Source organism: Canis lupus, chromosome 25 (assembly GCF_003254725.2).
Source record: "Canis lupus dingo isolate Sandy chromosome 25, ASM325472v2, whole genome shotgun sequence".
In the NCBI taxonomy this organism is placed as follows: Eukaryota; Metazoa; Chordata; class Mammalia; order Carnivora; family Canidae; genus Canis; species Canis lupus.
In genome coordinates this window covers 35371747-35384945 of record NC_064267.1, presented here as the reverse complement: position 1 = coordinate 35384945, position 13199 = coordinate 35371747, and positions in this window count along the sequence as shown.

Sequence of the window (13199 nt, the reverse complement as noted above, 5' to 3'; positions counted from 1 at the left end):
TGTGTTTTAAAGCCAGTATCATGGCCTGATTCAGAAATAGCAGTAAAACGATACAAGGTAATAATAGTATAGTGTAGCACCTTGAGTTTTATACCAGCCATTTCTAAGAAACACGAAGGATCTTATGTGATTTAAAAAAAAAAAAAAAAATTCCCCCATCCTAGAAGAGTAGGTAGGTAAGACCTATTTCTCTTTTTAGAGGCAAATCAAAGCACAGAATGATTTATGTGAGATGAAGCTGAGTGGACCAAAGGCATTTTGACTCTGGATCTGGTGTTATCTGTTGGGGGGGGAAAAATAGTGTCCATGAGCATTCTGAAACGTGATTCGAAGGGTTAGCCTTCCCGAATGATGCTTTGGAAAGCAAAGAAAGTCAGTTTACTTTTATGTATATACACCTGTTCTGTCTCCTGTAAGGAGTAACTCTAAATGCTTTCTCTTCCACATCTTGAGCCCAAAAGGAACTCTCACAAGAGGAAAGTGAAGCTGCATCAAAGCAATCTTCATAGCATTTTTTGCTCAAAGCATGGTCTACCGTATGTTTAATAAGGTGATATTTTCCTCCCACCTACCCAAGAATAATAATCTACCAAAGTTAAAAATTTATTAACTTTTTAAGACAAAGGAATAAGCCAGCCAGTGTTTTATTTCACCTTTAAGAACTGCGTAGTGTGTTGTTTGAATTGGTCTTTATTGCAAGAAAATTAGCTTGTGAGGGAATTTTTTTCTCTTTAGCTAGAATGGGGCATGTTGCTTTTCTTTGTTAGGTCAATAAATTAGTGGTTAGTATTGGAAACTCACAGATTTTACCCTGGTATTTCATTGTAGCAGAAAAACCTTCCCAAGATGATGCTCTCTCCCCAATATGGGATGAGTAAATAGAAGGACGAAAGACCCATCTGAAGTACTTTGAGGGGTGGTACTTTTCTCATAACATTACTGGAACATGAAGTTTAAAAAGGAGTCTGTCACAGATTCAAAACAGTGATTATTTGAAAGTTTCATATGTACTACTAAATAGTTGAGTCATTTTGTGTCTAGTACTTTTCTGAACCACCAGGGTGAGCAGTTTTGTTATTGATTTTTTTTGTTGTTGTGCGCTTTTTTTTTTTTTTAACTGACACTAAGCGAGTGTCATGTGATTCTCAGGCTGAAGTCCTGAGCATCTTTTCTGATACGTGTTTTATGGATGACTTAAGTGTTACAAGACATTAGTAATGGGAAAATTATAATTGATCTTTCAGCTCTATTGTTGTCATAGTCAAGCCTCTTTAGAAGAGTGACTGTAAGCATCTCAACAGTGATGGGTCTCTTGTTCTTAGATGACCTTATCTAACACCCACCAGGCAGGCAGTGATTACAGAGCAGCATGAACTTAAAAAAAAAAATCAGATTCATTTGTATTTATCTTCAGTTGCTCCCCTTCTATTTATTATTTATTTATTTATTTATTATTATTTTTTTAATCTAAAGTTAGATGAAGTTAGGATTCAGTATCTTCAGTTACTGGCTAGTTACTGCAAAGAGAAGACAATTCTTAGTGTACAGTGGTAATGAAAAATATTAAGAAGAATCAGGCATTAGCTTAAATAGTGCTAGCTGGTGTTCAGGATCTTGAAGGAAAAGGAGAGCGCATATTATATATAATATATACATTACTTAATTTTTAAGTATATTAAATGTATAGTAATTATAATATAAATGAAAGATGGTCCTGGGTGTTTTGTTTTGTTTTTTCTTAAGATTTTATTTATTTATTCATGAGAGACACACAGAGAGGCACAGGCACAGGCAGAGGGAGAAGCAGGCTCCATGCAGGGAGGCTGATGTGGGACTCGATCCGGGATCCCCGGGATCACGCCCTGAGCCAAAGGCAGACGCCCAACTGCTGAGCCACCCAGGCGTCCCATCCCGGTCCTGGGGCTTTGTTAGATTTATTATGTTGTTATGCTGGGCGTTACACAGAATCCTTTAAGTATAATTTATTGGGCTCTGCATTATGACTAATAACAGAAGATACTGTTTTCATATAGCCTTATTTTATTTTAAATTTAAGGTGTGGTAATTAAATACTGACCACTGATGTAACTTTAGGGAGTCACATAGAAGAATCTTTACAACTGGCAGGTTAAAATTGAAGAGTGCAAAAGTTTAGCCTGATTATGGCAAAATTGATAGTTGTTTCAGCTTTTAAAAATATGTAAGGAAATGATTGGAGCTGTGGGTAGTCCATTTTGAGAAGGGAGTTCTGTACAGCTTTTGAAAATTTTAAATGGAAAAAAACTTGGTAACTTTTGCAGCTTTTTTTCGATGATATCATAATGCTTAATGTATATGAGGCCCTTTGCTGTTCTGTGCTCTGTAGAGAATTCAGAGCTGAGAAAGACACAGGAGCCAGACTGCTGAAATGTCAAATTCTGCTGCTCTCTTTGGGCAGGCTTCAAAAGTACACATACAGGAACTAATATATTGATTTCATAACATACTACATTTGTGTTGGATGATACTGAAAAAGCTATATTCCCTTAATTCACCCCATCTCCTTCCTCTGGATTTATATAAGTGATATGTCCACATTTTAGAAGAACAGATATTTACTTGATAACTGGCTTTAGTATATTTCATCTTGTGAGAAAAGCCTTCAGAAAAATTGAGGTATGGATGTGATATCATTCAAACACTTATGCAGTAAAACATAAAACATTGTATTGTAGTAGAATTTCTAATTTAGATGAAGGTAGGAAAAAGAAGCATTGAGAAGATCCCTGTTCTGCATCTTATAGAGAAACTAAATTCCATTTGATGCAGAAATTGGTATTCATAACCACCAGCTATATTTTCTTTTTTCTTGGTTGGGTTTTTGTTTTTGTTTTTTTAAAGATTTTATTTATTTGAGAGAGAGAGAGAAAGAGTGATGGGGAGGCGCAGAAGGGAAGGGAGAAGCAGACTCCCCAATGAACAGGGAGCCAGACTTGGGGCTAGATCCCAGGACCCTGAGATTAGAGCTGGAGCTGAAGGCAGACACTTAACTGACTGAGCCACTCAGGCACGCTTCTTGGTTAGATTTGGAAAGCAGTATTATACCACAGCCTTTCAAGAAGGAAATATTGCCAATTTAAACTAATGTCTCAGTAGGTACAACTACTGAAGCTGCATTGCTCACTTCAACATATATAAGGAAGGTAGTGTTTAGACGTTGCATCATCTTTTTTTTTTTTTTAAACACCAAAATGTATTATCCCACAGATTTTCTCAGAGTCAGGAATCAAGAAGTGGCTTACCTAGACCCTTCTAGTACAGGGTCTTTCATTTGCAGTCAGGCTGTCAACCAGGGCTACAGTCAGTATCAGGGCTCGAGTGAGGATGGTGAGCGTGCCCCACTTAGTTCCTTGCAGGCTGCTGGACTGAGGGGCCACTGGGCCTCATTGGTGGTTTCACAGGGGCCTTTCCTAGTACAGAATTTTTTTTAAGTACTTGTTTTTTACATTATGTCATGATGTGTGCTTTGTATAAATGACCAGTCTTGGTTACTGTTTTGTTTTGTTTTTAACCTCTTAGTGAAATACACCTTCAGAGAGGTAAAAAAAAAAAAAAAAAATCATGTGTTCAGCTTGATGAGTTTTCACATAGCTAACACTTCTGTAGCCAGCATCCAAAACCATAATATAATCAGTGCCTCAAAAATCCCTCTGATGCCCCCCTCAGTAACTACCCATACATCCTTCCTCTTAAGGGTAACTGCTATCCTGTCATTTGATTTTTTTTTTTTTCTGTCATTTGATTTTTAAATATACTTTTAGAAGTCAAGCTGAGTAAGGCCTATCTATAAGAACTTGACCTTCAAAGCCAGGGAAAACAGTATAGAACAGTAATTCTTCAGCTTTTGGGGGGAGTTGGGAGTTTTTTGCATTTTTGTGTGTGTGTGCATTTTTAGAATGTGATGGAATCTGTGTGCTCTCCAGGGAGGAAAAGCATACCTCCACAAAAATCTGCCTCCAGTTTCAGGCCATTCATGAACCTTAGAACTAATATGTAAAGATAACATTTCTTTTTTTTTTTTTTAAGATTTTATTTATTTATTCATGAGAGACACAGAGAGGGAGAGAGAGGCAGAGACACAGGCAGAGGGAGAAGCAGGCTCCATACAGGGAGCCTGATGTGGGACTTGATCCCGGGACTCCAGGATCACACCCTGAGCTAAAGGCAGGCGCTTAACCGCTGAGCCACCCAGGCCTCCCGGTAACATTTCTTTTAGATGAAAATGCTCACTGCATTTTTTTGAGAAACTAATTTGTAAGTATTTCTCTTTTGGCCTATGTGATAGGGTAGTTCAGGGTTACAGTATGTGTTCCTGGAGAGTTACATGCAGATTGAATTTTTAAATATTGAATTCTCGAGACTGATTAATAGAGACTATTAAGCATCTGCTGATGTACTGTTCTTAATGCTATATAGACACATGGAAGGAAGTACAAGATGTGATGTCTTATTTTCAGGGGCCTTGAATTTTAATTGGGGAGATAACAAGCCCAGGTTTTTGAGTTGTGAATTTGTAATGAGACCATGGTTTTCTCAACATGTCTCTGAATGATGGGGCTATTACTTCCATTCCTTTTTCCCTCTATTCCAGTGCATCTGAGCTCATGCCTCACATTTATAGTGACTCACTATAGCAGAGAATTCTCAAAGGAATGAGACTTAGGGGAAGCAGGGTCAAAATCATGGGGAAAGGAGGAGAATTGTCAAAAACTGGGTCCTAAAGTATGTCATATTTGCATCCCTGGCCCTTCACCCCTTCATAAACCTTCATGCGCACTCACACAAAGGCATAGACACTCATGTTCTTACTACCATAAATGGAAAGGATGTCTTTGAGAAAAGGCAGAAATGGAAACTTTATGCTAGCATTTATTGGACTTTCAGCTGCTTGCCACTTTACATGGTCTCATTTAATGCTCACAGCAACTCTATAAGGTAGGTATTATAGAGATTATAGTAATGGAATTTTCCTTGATATAGGCAGATGAAAGGACCTAGTGTCTCTGGAAGACTGGAGAACTGTTGGAAGCTTTAAGTGATGATTGTGATGGTACTTATTGTCAAACTTAACTGGTATGGGATCTTGGTTGGGGTAGGGAAAAGGGAGATGCCAACATTTCTTGAGCATCTGTTAGCCAGCCATCCTGCTAAGTCCTTTTATGCCATTTAATTGGGTAACTCCTCTAGCGTCTTTGAGCCTGGATTAGGTAATCTGTTAAGTCTCTTATACTTCCAACATTCTGGCTGAAATTTCCAGTTGTTATCCTTATCATTTTCTCCCAAATAAACCACCCTGTTCCTAATTCGTACTTATGGTATGGTGAATTTCCCTAAAATATTTATGCTCATACTAGTATCTCCATTTCATCTCTCTTATTTTTTATTTAGTTTTTTAAAGATTTTATTTATTCATGAGAGACACAGAGGCAGAGACACAGGCAGAGGGAGAAGCAGGCTCCATGCAAAGAGCCTGACGTGGATCTCAATCCCAGGACTCCAGGATCATGACCTGAGCCGAGGGCAGATGCTCAACCACTGAGCCACCCAGGCGTCCCTTCATCTTTCCTAAATATGCTTTCCTCGGGACAGTAAGCAGTGAAAGACATTTATTTTGGGACAAGAAATTGACATTATTAGATATTGATGCTAGTAGACTAAAAATTTATTCTCACTTAAAAGTCCCTGGATATAGGTGCCTGGGTGACTCAGTTGTTTAAGCATCTGACTCTTGATCTCGGGTCTGTGAGTTTAAGCCCCGCACTGAGATCCAATGTGGACCCTACTTTTAAAAAAAAAAAAAAAGTCCCTGAATTTAAACCTCTCTTAGAGAAAGATTAGTCAGATGAAAAACAATTAGAATGCTTTATTATACATACCTCTGAAAACAGATTAATGAAAAATCCTTGTGCTACTTCAGGAAGTTGTGATCATATAGCCGTAGTGGCCTTTTAATGTTTAAGTGTATGAACTTATGTTGGACACAAATACTGATCTCCTTGGTACTCTGTGGTAGGTTATGACACTTGAAGTGTGTAGTCTCCAAATTGAGGTATGCTAGTCATTTGCCCGAAAGCTTGAGTCACTTGTACAGTTAAAAGGATTGTGTTTAAAGCAAGAAAAGGAAAAGCAGGGTTTTTAAAAGTATATTTTTCAATTCTCTTTAGAATTCTTTGCAGTTTTGAAAGTATGTATCATTTCAAAAGGCAAAAGTCATTTCAGGGTTTGGGTTCTTAACCTCATTCACCTCCACTGACTCCTGAATTTTGATGATTTATTTCACTCTTCCAAAAGGACATTATCTAAAGTCAAGTGTGAAATTAATTTAACTATAGGAAGCCATAACATACAGTTTTCTCTGAAAAGAATCTGGGAAGCCAGATACATGTTTCACATATCTGTATTTGGCTGAAAAATTTTGCCCAATCCAAATTTTTTTTTTAATTTTTTTTTTAATTTATTTATGATAGTCACAGAGAGAGAGAGAGAGGGAGAGAGGCAGAGACACAGGCAGAGGGAGAAGCAGGCCCCATGCACCGGGAGCCCGACGTGGGATTCAATCCCGGGTCTCCAGGATCGCGCGCTGAGCCAAAGGCAGGCGCCAAACCGCTGCGCCACCCAGGGATCCCCCAATCCAAATTTTGCCCATGGTATAGCCACAAATTATTTAGCGTATTGTTTTGTGTTAGTAGATGGTTTTTTTGTTTGTTTGTTTTAATCATCAATTTATCATTGACCCATCTGAGGAATCCCTGTAGGGTCTTGTCAAAAAAGTCTGAGGAATACCCAAGAATTCAAAAGAATAGATAAAACTTTATGGAAAATGAGACCTTGTTTTCTTTATTAATATTTTGAACTGATAAACTTGTTCCATGGTAAGCATGTTTCATCAAGCTTTCAAAAGACCTATAATGAAATGTTTTTAAACCAACTAAACCTGAGTAACAGGGTATACTTATTATCCCAAAGGTGTTACAAGTGAAAACCTATTGTAATGTAAAAGATGGAATTCTGCATTCTAGTCTGACTTAAAATTCCTGTTACAATCTGGGAGATCAGAATGTTGTAAACAGGAAAAACGTTAGGTTCACAGAATTTCTAAAACCTTTCCTCAAAGCTCTTTGATTTGGGTGCCCTCAAGGTACCAGGAACACATTTCTCTTAAGAACTGATAGTATAAGACTTCAAACTAACTTTGCATCTATCCCCTGCTTACTCATCTCCTCAAAATTAAGTAGCATTTATTTTTTTAAATAAATATATCAATTCGTAAAGATTGTTATGTGTAAATCTGATGCCAGTGGAATCAGATTTTCCTTTAAGTTATGTGCACAGTAAATTGCATCCTTTTAAGGTGTACAATTTAACAAACACATACCTGTGACTCCTTCACCATGATCAAAGTACAAAACATTTCCTCCTAACTCTGCCAGACAACTCTGATCTGCTGTTACCATAAATTAGTTTGCATTTCTGGGAATTTTATGCAATAGACTTACTTTGTATTTTTTGGCTTTTTTACTTCTTTTACTGGCATGTGATTTTGAGATTCATTCCGATGATTGGGTAGAATCAGTAGCTGGCCACCTTTTATTGCTGAGCAGTATTCCTTTGTATGAATGTGAATGTATCACATTGTATATATCCATTCACACCTTGGAGGGATATTTGGGTTGTTTCCAGTTTTAAATCACTCTGAATAAAAGGGCTATAAATATTCACATGCTAGTCTTTGTGTAGACTAAAATTTCCATTTTTCTTGAGTACCTAGGAAAAGAATGGCTGGGTCTTCTGGTACATTTAACCATTTATTTATTTGTATTTTTACTTTTTTGAGGGGAGGGAGAGACGGGGAGAGAAGAGAATCAAGCAGGCTCTACACTCAGCATGAAGCCCAACACAAGGCTCAGTATCAAAGACCCTTAACCAACTGAGCCACCCAGAATATATAACTTTTCAAAGAAACTGTCAATTTCCTTAAGTGACTGTACCATTTTACTTTCTCACCTGCAGTGTATAAGAATTCCAAGTGTTAGATATCTTCACCAACCTTTGATATTGCCATTCTAGTGGGCTCTTATTATGATTTTAGCTAGCATTTCCTCTATTACTAAGGAAGTAGAGTATCTCTTCATGTCCTCACTGACTTTTCATGTATTTTAGAGGTTTGCAGACCGGGCTGGTGGTTTGGTCACAGCCTGTTTTTGTATGACCTGATAACTAAGAAAAAAGTCTAAGAGTAATATTTCATGGCACATGATAATTATTTGAAATTCAAATTTCAGTATTCTTGAATAAAAGTTTCATTGGGATATAGCCATACAAGTTCCTTAACAAATTGGCTGTGGCTACTTTTATGCTGTAGTGGCAGAATTGAATAGTTGTGACAGAGACCTTTTGGCTTACTGGCCCACAAAGCCTAAACTACAATCTGGCACTTTACCAAAAAGGTTTGTAGACTTTTGGGTAGGGGGTAGCTTAGTGTGGTTTTAACCCAAGCACAGTATGATAGGAGGAGATCAGGCTATACTTTTTTATTGACCGTAGCATTCTGAGATCTCTGCTGGCCAAAATGGTAACTGCTAGCCACATGTTGCTATTTAAATTTAATTTAAAAATTTAGTCCTCCATTCACAGTGACCACATTTCCGTTACTTACTAGCCTCATGTGGCTAGTGACTACCATATAGCACAGTGCAGGTAAAATATTTCTTTTATCACAGAAACTTCTGTTGGACAGTGTTACTCTAGAATAAGAAAAACTTGCCAACTAAACCAAAGGGAATGGAAGCAGAAGTAGAACACAGATTATAGAATTACTTTCCTTGATGCATATAAAAGTAAGCTACTCATTCTCCTAGATATGCGAATGCAAATGCCTATTTTAAGGTATTTAAGACTACTTACTGTTTATATCATGAGCCTAGGATATGTTCTATTCTAAGTGAGAAGTCAACACATAAAAGAAATTCAGAACTTTATTGATAGGAAGTAGTGTTTTAAGGACTTTAACAAAAAAACATCCAGAGCACTTGGCAAAAACAAACCTAAAATCCCGTGTATTTTGAAACCGTTTTACAAATAACAGTGAAGAATATTGAGGAAGGTATTAAACCATGAAGTCATTTTATTCAAGGTGCTAAGCCTTGAAATACTAGCAATTCTGGTTTCTTTCAGCTACTCATTTAAAAATATCATTGACCTTAAAAGTTTTCAAAATGATAGCATTAGCTTTGAAAATAATTCAGAGGGTGTCCTGAATGGTGCAGTGGGTTAGGTTTCTTTCTGATTCTTGGTTTCGGCTCAGGTATCAGAATCTGCTTAAAACTCTCCTCTGCCCCTCCCTCCCACATAGGCATTCCCTCTCTAACTTTCAAATAAATAAATAAATCTGTAAAAATAAATATTTTGAGTTAAAATGGGCAAGGTAGCCTATTTTAAGATGGAATTTAAAGGCTTTCCTTCACATCACTGAAAATTTTTGTGTGATTCTGCTCTTGGGGGCAGGCAAACTGATTATGAATAGTAAAATGGAAGTCAGTAAATATATTACTAAATGATCATCCTCTTCTTTGGCAAAAAGAAGAAAATTATGTAATTATTATACTTGATGAATTATCTTGCTGTTAACAGAGATGTTTATGAGTTTTGTGATTGATTGGTCATGTCAATATGATCTATCTTAGAAATGTATGTTTTGCTGAAGTAAAAATCTAAATGCACCAGCTCACACTGAGAAAGTGGCATATGTTCTATTGTTCTTATATTTAGATATAAGGAAATATGTAACAAAGGGTATTTTAGAGGCTTCCAGAAAGATACATTTTTAAACAACTCTTGTCATTTTTGGTTTCAAACATAGTTCTTGTCACATTCTTGAATGACCTGATGTGTCTCATATGTACTCTAAATGTGTCCCCTATTTGCTATTTGACAGAATGTTGTTATTAGAAGAGTATCATCCTCTTGGTGAATTGGTAAGATAGGCGAAATGACAACTAAAATAGGCATATTTGTAAACAGTACTTCAATTTGGCTGATATTTTTTTTATTGTGTGTTGTGTGGATATATAAAGGTGAATAAGGTGCAACATCTGCCCTCAAGGACCATGATAGCTAGAAATGTATGCCAGTAAGGGAAGTAAAATGATATAGATGATATGACACATGTATGCATAGAACATAATGAGATACTCATGTCAGTCTTCCCTTAGAGAGCCAGGAAAGTTTTCTTTCTTTTTTCTTTTCTTTTCTTTCTTTCTTTCTTTCTTTCTTTCTTTCTTTCTTTCTTTCTTTCTTTCTTTCTTTCTTTTTTTTAGATTTATTTACTTAGAGAGAGAGAGAGAGAGTGCACAAGTGGGAGGGGAGAGGGAGAGAGAATCTCCAGCAGACTCTGCACAGAGCCTGACACGGGCTCAATCTCACCACCTGATCTGAAACCAAGAGTCCAATGCTTAACCAGCTCTGCCACCCAAGCACCCCGAGCCAGGAAAGTTTTCTTAAAGTGGTGAGTGCTTGAGCCAGATCTGAAAAGACATGAAAAATAAAAACAAAAAGATGTAGTGTTCTCTAGGTCAATAAAAGCATACCAAGCAGAGAGATAATACCATAAGGAAAGCTGTATATGGGCAGCCCCGGTGGCGCAGCGGTTTAGCGCCGCCTGCAGCCTGGGGTGTGATCCTGGAGACCCAGGATCCAGTCCCACATCGGGCTTCCTGCATGGAGCCTGCTTCTCCCTCTGTCTGTGTCTCTGCCTCTCTGCCTCTTTCTCTCTCTCTCTCTCTCTCTCTCTGCCCCTGAATAAATTAAAAAAAAAAAAGGAAAGCTGTATATGTTCATGGAACATTCCAGGAAATTGAAAGCAATTAAGTATGGCTGTTATATAGAAAATAAAGAGGAGGGCAGCCTGGGTGGCTCAGCGGTTTGGCACCACCTTCAGCCCAGGGCGTGATCCTGGGGTCCCAGGATGGAGTCCTGCATCGGGCTCCCTGCATGGAGCCTGCTTCTCCCTCTGCCTGTGTTTCTGCCTCTCTCTCTCTCTCTCTCTCTCTCTCTGTCTGTCTCTCATGAATAAATAAATAAAATCTTTAAAAAAAAAAAAGAAAAGAAAAGAGGAACAAAGTGGGACATGAGACTTTAATGATTGGAAGGAACCAGAACATGAAGAACCTGTTATAACATAATAAGGAATTTGTTCTTTAGATGTGTTGTTAAAGGTTTTTAAGTAGAAGTGATGGAATAATCGCATCACTATATGATGGTATAGAAAACTGATTGGATGTGGACAAAGTAGGAAATAAACTATGCAAAAAGTACCTGGGACTTGAATTAAGGTTATAGCTTTGATGATGGGGAATAGATTGATATCATGGAGGTTACACGTGGTGGGATTTGACAGTCAGGCTTCCACATTTCTGAGTAGGTAAGGGGACAGTGAATGAACAAGATGTTGAAGAAGTAGTAAGGTCAGTTTCAAATATACAGATTTTGAGGTGCTGTTGTACATTTGATACATTTGAATGGAGATATCTAGTAGTGTTTACCTGTTATCAACTTGGGTTAGAACTCACATAATCATAGTAAAAGCCCATTTCAGTTACCTTCAGATGTTGTAAATACATTTAAAATGTTAGCTGTTCACAGTACACATCTATCAATTTTCTTAGTTTACAGCAAACTGCAAAACTTGAGTGAACGGATGTTTTATTCTAGTTTGTATTCTCAAACAGCCTCAAATTCTGTTAGCAGCAGGGGTAAAAATAATTTGACAAACAGCAGTGAAACTGGCACGCGTTTAGTGCAGGAGTTTCAGTAAACCTGATGATGTTACCTACTCTGACCACCAATACCTCTTAAGAGTCTCATGCTCTGAGCTAGCTGAGCATTTTAGCCACCAAAACCTATTAAAGGTTTCTTTATTATTAAGGCATTTAAAACTAAATCCACTTAATCTGCCCTTGGTCCAGTGTGTCTCTCCATCCCGTTTTTAAGTTTTGAACAACAGACGAGTTTTTATCTCCCCATCATAACTAGTGTTTGAGGGGTACCCAGGAAAAACTTCTTTAAGAAAAAAAAAAAAAAAACTGTTTCTTTTATTAGAAGATTCGTCTAAATCTTCTGTTTTGCAACTTTCCTGGTCCTCCAAATAATGCTGACTTGATAAGTTCCTGGAAAGCATTTTTCATAGATCATATAGTAGTGTAGACTTGAAAGGCAAATTTATATTTTACAAAACTCTTAAGGGAAAAATTATTTAGAATTCCAGAGAACCAGAAAACCAGTTTAATACTTCTTTTTTACGTTTTTTTGTCGGGTAAATATGAAACTCTGAATTCTTTGCTTCTCTGAATCAAAGTTCAGGGTTCCAAGATTAAGTATTTGTGATTACTTTTATCTTTTTATCTTTTTTCCTTTAATAAGTTGTTTTGAGTTTCTTAAGCTCCGTTTTTGTTGAATCTTCTAAAGGAGTATATACAGTGTTTGGGATTTTCTCTTGGGAAAAAGAGCTGAGAAGCTTCTGAATTTTTAGGCCAATAAAAATCCTGTCCTCTTTACACCTTTATTCCTGAAGTCTTTCATTCTTACTGGCAAACTTTTAAAAGTTTATCATCAAGAGTTAGACCAAAAGTCTCAGTAGATTAGAAGAGATGCTCTCCTATCTCAGAATAGTAAATCTCAGCTAGGCTCAGAAACTTCACGTTGTTCATTCTTGATACCTGTGATATACAAGCATATACAGGTATAAAGAAATAACATAGGAAATGAGAACATTCAAGGAAAGTTGGCTGTGATGTGTACTTAATATACACATTGATTTTCTTTTAGAGAATCAAGAACGTATTTCTATAGGATGAGAAGGTATTATTTGGCCTGTGGTATGCTGTAGTATTTTACTGCCAAGATTATAAGTGTGGGGATGCCTGTGTGGCTTGGTTGAACGTCTGCCTTCGGCTCAGGGCATGATCCCACATCAGGGAGCCTGCTTCTCTCTGCCTGTGTCTCTGCCTCTCTTTGTGTGTCTCATGAATAAATAAATACAATATTTAAAGAGATTATAGGTGTATATAGCACATTCTGAGGTTTGAGAAAACAGTTGAAATGTCTTACTGCTTTTCCTGGATTTTAAGATGTTTGTTATTGTTACTGTTGTTTAACCCATGATG